Source organism: Equus asinus, chromosome 4 (assembly GCF_041296235.1).
Source record: "Equus asinus isolate D_3611 breed Donkey chromosome 4, EquAss-T2T_v2, whole genome shotgun sequence".
NCBI classification, from domain to species: domain Eukaryota; kingdom Metazoa; phylum Chordata; class Mammalia; order Perissodactyla; family Equidae; genus Equus; species Equus asinus.
This window is the reverse complement of record NC_091793.1, coordinates 37397638-37408896: the sequence shown is the minus strand read 5'-3', so window position 1 is coordinate 37408896 and position 11259 is coordinate 37397638.

The following is an 11259-nucleotide window of genomic DNA, read 5'->3' as shown; positions in this document are numbered from 1 at the left end:
CTATTAAAGAACCAAGAGAATAGAACAGGTAGAATGTTTTAAAATGTGTCTAGTCAATGACCTTTACCATTGTTTTTATATTAGGTTTTTAGAAAGTTCCTCTGGAATAACAGATATCATGCCATCATTCGAGAAGCAGGGGTGGAGTAGTAATACTTTAGTTATGTATTTTTGTGTACAAATTACTCCAGAAGGTAATGGCTTAGAACAACAGTAAACACTTATTATCTCTCATGGTTTCTGTGAGTTGGGAATTTGGGAGCAGCTATGCTAGGCAAATTGAGGCTTAAAAAGGGTTAAGTTGCCCAAAGTTATACAACTAAGTAGCAAGGCCAGAATTTGGAACCAGGTTCTTTGCCTCTTAATGACCAAGTGTGACACTGGTCACAAGGATACCAGTTAGGAAGCTATTGCAACAGCCAAAGCAAGAGTTAAACTTGGACAGTTGCAATTTACAGGACAGATATGAGGGGAAATATTTTGGCAGCCAATTACAGGACCATGCTGAGAGCCAGGCAAAGGGGACTCCTGCCCTTCACACAGTGCTTTAAAATCTGTATTCTGGTCACTCCCCTGTGTACAGAGCAAGGCCCATAGGAATTGCTATTTGTATACACTACTCTTTGGCCTGAGAAGTAGCCAAGAATTCAGACAGAACTTCATAGTCAGGCAGAGGGGTGGTGGTCCACAGGCAGGTATATGAGGCCTTTCAGAGTGCTGGGTGGAGCCAGGGGTGAAAAGAGAAAGGAGACAGGCCACAGCTGGGAGACATCTCTCCTGTACAGCCAAGATCCTGTGCAGCACTCCAAAAAACTCAAGAGTCCTACCTTAAAATCTGGCCTTCCAGGTCATTATATAAGTGCATTTGTCAAGTTAGGATGACAGAAAACCTTTTAGTTTAAAAAAACTGTGGCTTGATTTACAATGTTTAAGTATTTGAATATACACTTTATGTACCTTTATTTGTACCCTGGTTGATTGAATATGATCATATTGGAAATTTATTTTTGTGGCAACGTTGTTGGCTAGATAATCTTCAAATTCTCATACTATGAAGCCCTAGAAATGCTGGATAAATATAGCAAAGATTCCACTAAATTATAGCTGAGATTGTAAGATCAAACAAGAAATCCCCAAGGAGAGAAAGGGAGAAATGAAATCCAGGGTAGAGAGGGTGTGACCTGATGCTGTAGCTTCACTAGATGAAGCTTTTGGTTTTGTTAACCTAAGGGCATTGGTTTTAATGCTTGTGAGGCCTGGAACTGTACAGAGTGGCAAGTTAGAACTAAGATCTCTGCATAAAGTGAGATCTTCAAAAGACTACGTAGTCAGCAGAAAATGACTCCTCAAAGATTCTGCATCCTAATGCCAGGAGCCTGTGAATGTTACCGTACATGGCAAAGGGGAATTGAGGTTGCAGGCAGAATTAAGGTTGCTAATCAGCTGATTAAATAATGAGATTATCCTGGATTATCTGAGTAGTCCCAATGTCATCACAAGCATCCTTAAAGGCGGAAGAGGAAGGCAGAAGAAGTCAGAGCCACGGAAGATGAGAAAGACTCGACCCACCATTGCTGGTTTTGGAGATGGAAGGGGGCCACCAGCCAAGGAATGTGTGCAGCCTCTAGAAGCTGGAAAGGCAAAGAAATGCATTTTTTCTTAGAGTCTTTAGAAGGAATCAGGACTGTTGATACTTTGATTTTAGCCCAATGGGATATATTTTGAACTTCTGACCTTTAGAACTATAAGCAGTTTGTGGTAATTTATTACAGCAGCAATAGGAAACTAATTATAAACTTCATTCTCCTGAAAATGTTGGACTAGGGGTCCGGCCGTGTGGCCATGTGGTTCAAGTTCCACGCACTCCACTTCAGTGGTCTGATCCTGGTTTGGATCCTGGTTGTGGACCTACACCAGTCATCAGCCATGCTGTGGAGGCATCCCACATACAAAGTAGAGGAAGACTGGCACATATGTTAGCTCAGGGCTAATCTTCCTCACAAAAAAAATTAATTAAAAAAACCGTGTTGGACTAGAAGACAATCTGCTCATTAACACAGGTAAAGAACAAGGAATCTTATCTAATCTCCTGGGGCTCTAGATAAAAAGACTCCCCTGAGAATTTGTTACCACAGCCCTGCCCATCACTACTTGTAGGGTCTGGGACCCCTAAACTGAGAAATTATCAAAATAATTGCTCCCAGGGAGAGGTTCCTGGCAAAATCCCCTCTGGAAGGGTCCAAACTTTGGCCAGGCCACACAGCATTTACACAGATAAAGTTCTGATCATACCCTGCTCGAGATAACAATCCAAATTTTTAAAAAAGGAGAAAATAATCCAGCATAAACCAGATTAGGCAGATATAACAAGCAGCAGAATCAATATCACAAGAGTATCACATGGTAGAAAAATCTGACAGAAAAAGAAAAATAAGTAGTTAAAGTGATTGATAACATAAAAGAATCAGAATCATAAAACAGTACTATGGAAAAGAGCAGGCAGATTTAATAAATAACCAAGTGCACATTCAAGAACTGAAAAAGATAGCCTTTAAAGTTAAAAATTGTATGGATAGATTAAACAGCAGATTTGATAGAATCAAAAAGAGAGTTAGCAAACTGAAAGATAAATCTAAAGGCACTATCCAAAATGACCCCTGGATGGAAAATATAAGAGACAGAGAGGATAGATGTATACATCTTAACACCAGTGTCAAGTAGGTATTTATAAAGAAAGTGATAGGGTTATTAAGCACCAGTCTCTTGACTCTCTTTTCTAGCATGATAAAGGAAATCATACCACCACACATTGAATAATTATTGTCAGTCTTTCCTTTATTGTTCACTAGAAGTTTCTCCCATATCAAAACATAACTTTCAAAACTTAAAAACATTATACTTATAAAAATATAAAATGAAGATGGGACAAAGATTTTATTCAACTTATTAACTAATAAGGGAAGCTGAAGGATGGTAAGGTTTATCTAAAGGGCATTTTTAAAATGTTGAAATAAGATTGCTAGGTTAGACACAAAACTGGTCGCAGTCCTGCAGGACAACGCGTCCATGATGGTCTTTGGGTTACCTTCCCATCACTGGTATCCCTCTGTGGCAAAATTTGTTTGCATTTTTATTGGACAAGAATCACTTGCATGGCTATCAGTTTTTTACTAGTTAACCTCCACCCTTATAGAGATGTAAAATTTCCTAATCAATAGGAAATAAAATGCCAAACACAAGTTCACACCCCTACAGAATCAGATACCCACCTCGGGCACGTTAGACAATGTCTAGCACTCCACTTGTAGGACACCTGGTGATCCCATTTGCCTATTTTCAAATTTTGAATAATTTTTCTTAATATCCCATAGGTTTAGAAAAACTCCTAATAAACTCCATTTTAACATTTATTAACACCAAAATTAGCCCTTCTTTATACTTCATGGGTCTTTCACAGAATAACTTTAAAGAAAATTCTTCTTCACTTGGTAATAGGAAATAACATGATTGGACTACTTAAATGAAATTGGTAGAGCTAACATATGATAGGCAACTTTCGTTTTACCATAAAAATGACCACCAATGCCACAACTCTAGTGAGAGTTTGCAAACCTGACTGTGTCTTTCCTGCCCACTTTCCATTCAGTCTCCCTACTGCAGCCAGAGTGATCTGAAATGCAAGTCTGACTTCGTCACCAAGGCTGCAAATCCTTCTGTAGCTTTCACACCTCCTTACTACGGCCCCTACAGTATTTTGTGAGCCCATATACCTCTCTAGCCCTTCCTCTCACAATCCCTATACCCCCACCCCATGCTTGCACTGCAGCCAAATTGAACTTCTCTCCATTTCTTGGAAAGCCACACTCCCTTTTGCCTTTAGGTGTCCAAATTTACTATTCTCTAAGTCTAGACTATTTTCCTCCATCTTCAGAGGCTATTTCTTACTTATGTATCTGTACCTAGTATAAATTGACTTAGTCTAAAAATTGACTTAGCCCAGGTTTCCTAGACAACAGAGCCTGAGGCAAGGAATCAGTGCTGATGTGTTATGGAGGGGCCAGGGAGGTGCAATCCCAGGGCAAGCAAGTGTGAAAAAACTTGAGTGAAGTAAGAAAGGATGCGAATCAATGTGAAATGTGTTCCCACCCTGTCTGCTGCTTCATGGTGAGCCTTGAAGAGATACATCAGTTTGCTCAGCAGAGGTGTTCGTTGAGAATATAGGATCTCTCAAGACAACTGCACAGAGAAACAGTGCCTCAGAATGAGAAGAAAGGAGAAAGGGAATCTGTTTGCTCCAATCCCACTTGTCGCTTATTTCCCCTTGGACAAAGTCTACCCATCTGGATTAACTGCCCCACTCTTCTATTTCATGTCATCTGGCCCTTTCTGCAGGCTCTCAGGACACCAGATCCCACATGCGATGGTGTAGTGTGTAGGGGATCAACATATGCAACTCAAATATGCCACTTTGGCATAAGGATTATTATTTTTTCTTTCGTAAGGATTATTTTGAGCAGAAAGCATTTGAGATTCAACAGATGCAGAAAGAAACCTTCCTGGAGCTTCTGACTAAAAGCAGAAACTTCTGAGACATGAGGACTGCCAACAAATCCTCTCTCCCAGGGAAGTTTTATGGCCATTAAGAAGACAGAAAGTTGGCACCGAGATGGACGTGCACAGACAAAATGTACTTCATTAGTTTCCCCCATATATTTCTCTTCCCACAGTTTGTCACCCTTGGAATCCCAAAACCTTTTTCTTTGTCTTGTCACTTCCCTACAAATTTATTGTTCTTTGTTAAAATGCTATATAAGCCCAAGTTCTAACCATCTCTCTGAGCTACTCATGACTGAGTTTTTCCCGTGTGTATGCATGCTACATGTGTTAATAAACCCTGTTTTACTCTCACTAATCTGTCTTTTGTCAATTCAATTCACAGGGCCCCCGTCAGCAAACCTAAAGGATAGAGGAAAAAGTATTTTTTGTTCCCCTACAAGTGTTTCCAGAGTGAGGGGTGAAATGTGCTAGTTTGGGTCCTCTGAGAAGCAGATTCAGGACTGGATCAGATGTCCAAGATATTTACTGGGTGAAAGAACTATGAGGGAAATTGAAGAGGGGAAAAAGGTGGAGAAACCAAGGAAGGTGTAAATCATGATGGAGACAGGGAAGGAAGTTCTAAGAAAGTTTCTGTCAGGCTGATGGAGAATCCTAGAGCCAAAGTCACCTCTCACAGGAGTCCCACGTCTTGCAGGAATGGGCCTGCCTCAGTATCCTTGTGTCACTGAGTCACTGGCTGAGAGCGGCCTAGGGAAGCAGGGCATTAGCCCCAACACAGTAGTGGATCCAGGGCGTAGAAGCTGGAGTCATCCATCAATGCTGTTTCCCTCAGCACATTTGAGTGTTGCGTTTTCATGACCACGGGGAGCTAAATCCCTGAATGGGTAGCAGAAGTCAAGATAGAGGGCTTGGGACTCCCAGGACCCCTGGGGGTCGGGTCCCTGGTGTTGGCAGCACCATCCAGTGTAGGGAGTTGGGAGAATCAGAGGTGGCAGATAAGATTTATGTTTGACACAAAAGTCAAGGTGATTCTTCCAGGAAGCCTACCTTTTAGCATACTAATCTCACATCCTGTTAGGGGCTCCTAGTCTGTGCTCTGTGATTTCTCTATCAAAGCATTATTGTACTTTATTGTAATTGCGTGTTGATTAGCCATCTTTCCTGATTGTGTAAGCTCTATGGAGGCAGGGACCATTATCTGTTTTGTTCATGGTCTGCACAAGAAAGAAAGCTGAACAGATGAGAAGCAGAACCTCTCATTTCCACCACTGACACATTTAAGCCTGCATAATGAGTTTTTTCTACCTAAGATTCTCTGTCTTTAAAATGAGTCTCTTCTAGAGGTTGTAGGGAGTAAGCTTGTAAAAAAAAAATACAGGAAGGAACTTTTTTGTACTCTCAGAATTTTCCTAAGCCCTAAAGATGAGGCCAATGGTCAATAAGTCAATTCACATTCTAAAGACTGCAGAGAAAGCTTCCAGCCACTCCTTCCAGGACTTGCCAAGAGATGGCAAGACAGGCCCTTGTACCCCCCACTTACTCCCACCACCCCACCCATCCTACATAAGCAGGTGAAAGTTCATTTGGAAAGGGAATTTGTTGGGACAGAAGAGCACTACGCCTTTTCTCCTCTCGCCCCACAGAGTGTGGAGCAGTGAAGAGTGTTCTTTGCTGGAAAATGGCGTGGAGGGGAGGGGTTCTGGAGAGAAGCACTGTAGAGACCAAAGTGCCTGCAATAGTAGAAGACCACAGACACTTGTCAGCTTAATCTGGGGCCACCAGGAGTGGGCAGAGCTTTGGGGAAGAAGGATTTATGTCCCTTGAGTTTGAAGCAATAATTGAACATGGAGTGTGTGCTTCTGCCTGCAGAAATCTGAAGGTGGGAGACTGACCAGGCAAAGAGAGAGGGCAGCGGTATGGGCGGCCTGCACACTTGGTGTTTGGTGGGGTGGGATGGCATGGAAAGGGTCTCAGCTCTAAGCATCTTGAAGGAATTCCACTCAAGAGGACAGCCTTCCTGAGCTAGGGGACCCCCTAGTAAAGGGCTGTGGGGTATATATCATGGGACAGGCATGTAGAAGCTGAGCGGAGACTGCAGATCCTCAGGTAGACCCACAGATTCTCCTTGGCTTTTCCCGGGCCATTGGTTGGCGGCACCTGGGAGTGCAGTATAGGCCAGAGTGAGGGCCTCTGAGGACCCACATTCAGAGTCTGCCACTCAGAGGGCACAAGCAAGTTATAGTGGCACATGGGACCGGCCAGGTGGCATAGCAGTTAAGTGCGCACATTCTGCTTTGGCGGTCTGGGGTTCGCTGGTTTGGATCCCGGATGTGGACATGGCACTGCTTGGCAAGCCATGCTGTGGTAGGTATCCCACATATAAAGTAGAGGAAGATGGGCATGGATGTTAGCTCAGGGCCAGTCTTCCTCAGCAAAAAGAGGAGGATTGGCAGCAGTTAGCTCAGGGCTAATCTTCCTCAAAAAAAAAAAAGTTATAGTGGCACAAGACACATGAGATCTTTACCCTTATCTCACCATCCTTCCTCCTGGGCCCCACAAATGCAAGAAGAAAGAAACATCAGGAAGCAGGACAATGAAATGATGAGAAGAAAAGTTGAGAAAACAGACCTTGCCTTCTTCCTCACTGAAGGAATGCAGGGAGAAAAAAAATCTTCAAATTGGAGGTAAGATTGACATTTTGATTTATACTAGATTGGACTTCATAATACTTGAGGGTGAATCTCATCTCCCCAATGGGACTCGTTCTTATATTAAAAGTGACTGAAAAACACTATGAAGATCACAGCACAAAAAATATCCAGGGTGGGGAAGAGAGATTCAACAGAGCTTGTTCAAAGGCAGTGGCTGGAGGAAAATAACAGGTTATAAACCATGCCTTTTGGAGAATTTCAGAGACAGGGGAATAATGAGAAAAATAAAATATTATAAACAAATGAAATCTCTATGCAAATTTCCATTCTGGTTGTCAGGAAATAACCTTTTATTGCATTTAAAAACAAATTTTAAAAAATTACCTATGTGGTTATTCCTGTTTTCTGCAAGGATTTTCAGAATAACATCTTTTTAAGTTGTAGTGTTTTTTGTAAGGTGTTTGTTCTGTAGAATTCACAGAAATCTTTTAAATGTGACTGAGGGAGCATCTCTAGAGGTCGAAAGTTTGAGCTGTGTAAAACAAAGTCAAATTTAAAATCTTCGTGTCAAATTCAAAGTAACAACCAAACTTAAATGAAAAACCATATTTCAGTTATTAGGTGAGTTAACCCATCACTAAAGAGTAAACTTGGCTGCAATTCCATCCTGTCACGTGCCCTCCCCCCAGACTATGTAGGTTGGTTTCTGCCTCCTGTGAGCTCTGTGTAATTCTGACATTCTAGGATTGGAATGTGGTTCCCATTTTTATGTTACCTTTGACTCAGAATCCCTAAGTCCCTGAACTAGTTCAGTTGACAGATCACCTTTCCTCCAGCACCCTAGATATGGACCAGTCCTTCCTTGGTTTCCCCACTGATGTCTGTCTTGAAGACATCTGAAACAAGAGATCCAATTCAGAGATAATTTAAAAATAATTGATAAGCCATCCCCCTTCATCCCCTTCCCTAGTTCCCTAGAGAGGTTGGTGAGGGAGCATGGTGCCCTCCTTAGTGCTTGGAATGGGTCTCAAGGCAATTTCAAAGACAGAAGGGAACAATATACTTCCCCTCTAGATAAACTATGCCCATCCTCCTCACTTTTGAAAGCTGCTAATGTCAATTTTGGTTTTAAATAACACATTTTTGTCCTCTTCATTTCACATCTGTCACGTGAACTATGCCAGAATACATTTAATAAAGAAGTCCATGCTAAGCATTAATTATGATACCAATATACCAGTTGTATTGTATTCTGATGTAACTCGCACTAGTGGATCTCAAAGAGCTTACCCAGATTTAATTAATCCTCAGTTTTGCTAATGAAAAGCATTGCTTCTACCCAGTGTGAGTTTGGGTTTCTAATCTGTTCCTTAAGGTCACCTCATTTTTCTTGAAAATGTACATTTATAATTTAACAATTCAGATCTTTCACATTCCCTATTAAGCAATTATTTTGATTACTTCATTATCTTTCATTTTTTTTCCTAGACAATTTAGGTTGGTTTCTGCCTACCGCTAGCCAAGTGTAATTCCGACATTCTCTCTCTCTCTCGCTCCCTTTATTAGCATGATTTGCATTAGCAAGGGATTCATTTTCATTCTGAAGACTGAAAACAATTTCATTATCTGATAAAAATTATCTCCTCATACGCTATAAGAAGCAATTCTCCTCATTTATGGTCTCATTAGGCATTTCATCTTCCCAATACATCTTCTCAATTCTTCCTCTTTCCGGAAGTAATCATTCTTGGGGCTCAACTAACAATATCTTGGCTCGCATTCTCATTTTTGCCTTCCTTTCCTCTTCTGTTCTTCCTTTTCCTAATATAGTAACTGCATCATCTGCTCTGAATCCTTGTTATTTCCCTCTCTTCCAAAACATTTTGTTCAGGCTTCGTTTTAACATCTACACCGCCGTATTGTCGATTGTAAGTTTACATTTCCGTTACTCTTAATAAACTATGAGTGTCTTATGGGCTGGCTCACAGCTAACAGATCTTTGTGTTTTCAGGGGCTGAAACTGTGCCCAGTGGACAGCAATGATCAAAAAATATATATTGAGTAAATGAAGGACTAAGTACACAGGCATACTCATTTTTATTTTGAAAATTTACACTTTTCAAAACGCAGGAGAGAGTGGAGAAGCCAAAGCAACTTGCCAAGGAACTAGATCCGTTGGACAAACTGAGGGCAAGTTGAAGAGATGTACAAATTGTAAGTAACAGGAAAGAAAGCAGTTAAACTTCCCCAGTGGGAGCTAAAACACACTTGAGGCTGCAAGAGGCCAGTTGAGCAAGAGCAAAAACTCAAAGTAATATCTGGAGTATTTGGAGACATCATAAATGATCAGATAGGGCATGACCCAAGTTTGAACTGGCGGCTTCTGTGCAAGCAAGATATTGAATCATGACTATTTCTTCTCACCAACTTTCCCACAGCTGACAGATATTGCTGAAAAATTACTTAGTCCGATGTCACCTTCTTGATTTATTTATCCCTTGAGGAGGAAAAAGAGTAATCAGAATACTTCTTTTTCACCATAAGCATGCAGAAATATAAGAAATGCTTAAGCATCATCCTGTGCATTGAGTCAGTCCCATGGGATTGCCAAGGTGCCTCTGCTTGCTGCTTAAAGCTGAGCCTATTTTTAAGGAAACAGAGTTTCCTAGCAGATTTTGGTTATGTTAATTTAAAAATGTATTAAACGTCTAAATAGAGATGTTGAGCAGGCAGTTGGCTGTAGGAGTTTAGTGATAGGGGAGCAGTCTGGGAGGGAGATAAAAATTTGGAAGATTTTAGCACATAAATGATACTGATGGGGTTATCTTGAGTGAGAGAAGAGAAAAGGGAGCATCTGCCAGGAAGGAGAGAGTTTTTTTACTTAAAACTCGGGTCAAACAGTATTTTAAGTCAGGGGTCAGCAAACTATGACCTGTGGGTCAAATCTGGCCCTCTGCCTGTTTTTGTTCAGTCCTTGAGCTAGGAAGGGTTTTACGTTTTTGAATTATTAGGAAGAAAATCCGAAGAAGAATTCCATGACACCAGAAAATTATATGAAACTCAAATCAATAAATAAAGTTCTACTGGAACACAGCCTGTCTTTCTACGGCTGCTTTCACGCTACAATAGCAGAGTTGACTGGAGACAGCAGAGACACAAAGCCTAAAGTATTTACTGTCTGGTTCTTTACAGATAAAATTTGCCGACCCATGCTGTGGGGTGAGAATATGAGGCCCAGAACTGCTATGGCCATTGTTGCTGCCGTGAGGGAGAGCAGTCTGAGTATGAAATGTCACAGGGAAGAGGGCTGCTGAGATACCTGCTGAGAAATGGAACCAGAGCCCAGAAGTGACTGTGAATCTGTGGAGTGAATCAAATCTGAAGCCCACTTTACCTCTGGACTTTCCAGTTACGTGAGCGAATAAATTCCCTTTATTGTGTGACCCGGTCAGAAGTAGATTTTCTATTTTTCAAAAACCAAAGATCCTTAACTAATCCAGTGATAAGATTCAGATGTAATCTCAGTCCTTTTTGCCTTTAATATACCCAAACTTGAGTCAAATCTACCAATTCCTAGCCTATGATAGTCCAAAGCCATTTGTATGATTTCTACAAATTCCCGAAGACTTACTGTCTTAGTCAGTTTGCTGCTATAACAGAATGTTATAGACTGGCTGGCTTAAACAAAAAACACTCCTTTCTCACAGTTCTTGAGGTTGGGAAGTCCAAGATGAAGGCGCCAGCCAATCCAGTGTTTTGTGAGAGCCCTCTTTCTGGTTTGAAGAAGGTTGCCTTCTTGCTGTATCCTCATGTGGCAGAGTCAGAGCTAGCTCTCTGGTCTCTTCTCATAAGGGCACTAATCTCATCACGCAGACTCCACCCTCAGGACCTCATCTAAACCTAATTATGTCCCAAAGGCCCCACTTCCAAATACCATCATTTTGGGGGCTTTGGTTTCAACAGATGAATTAGGGGGGGAAACACACACACTAACTTTCAGTCTGTAGCACTTATATTCTCATGGTCCTTGCTCATGAACACCATGCCCATG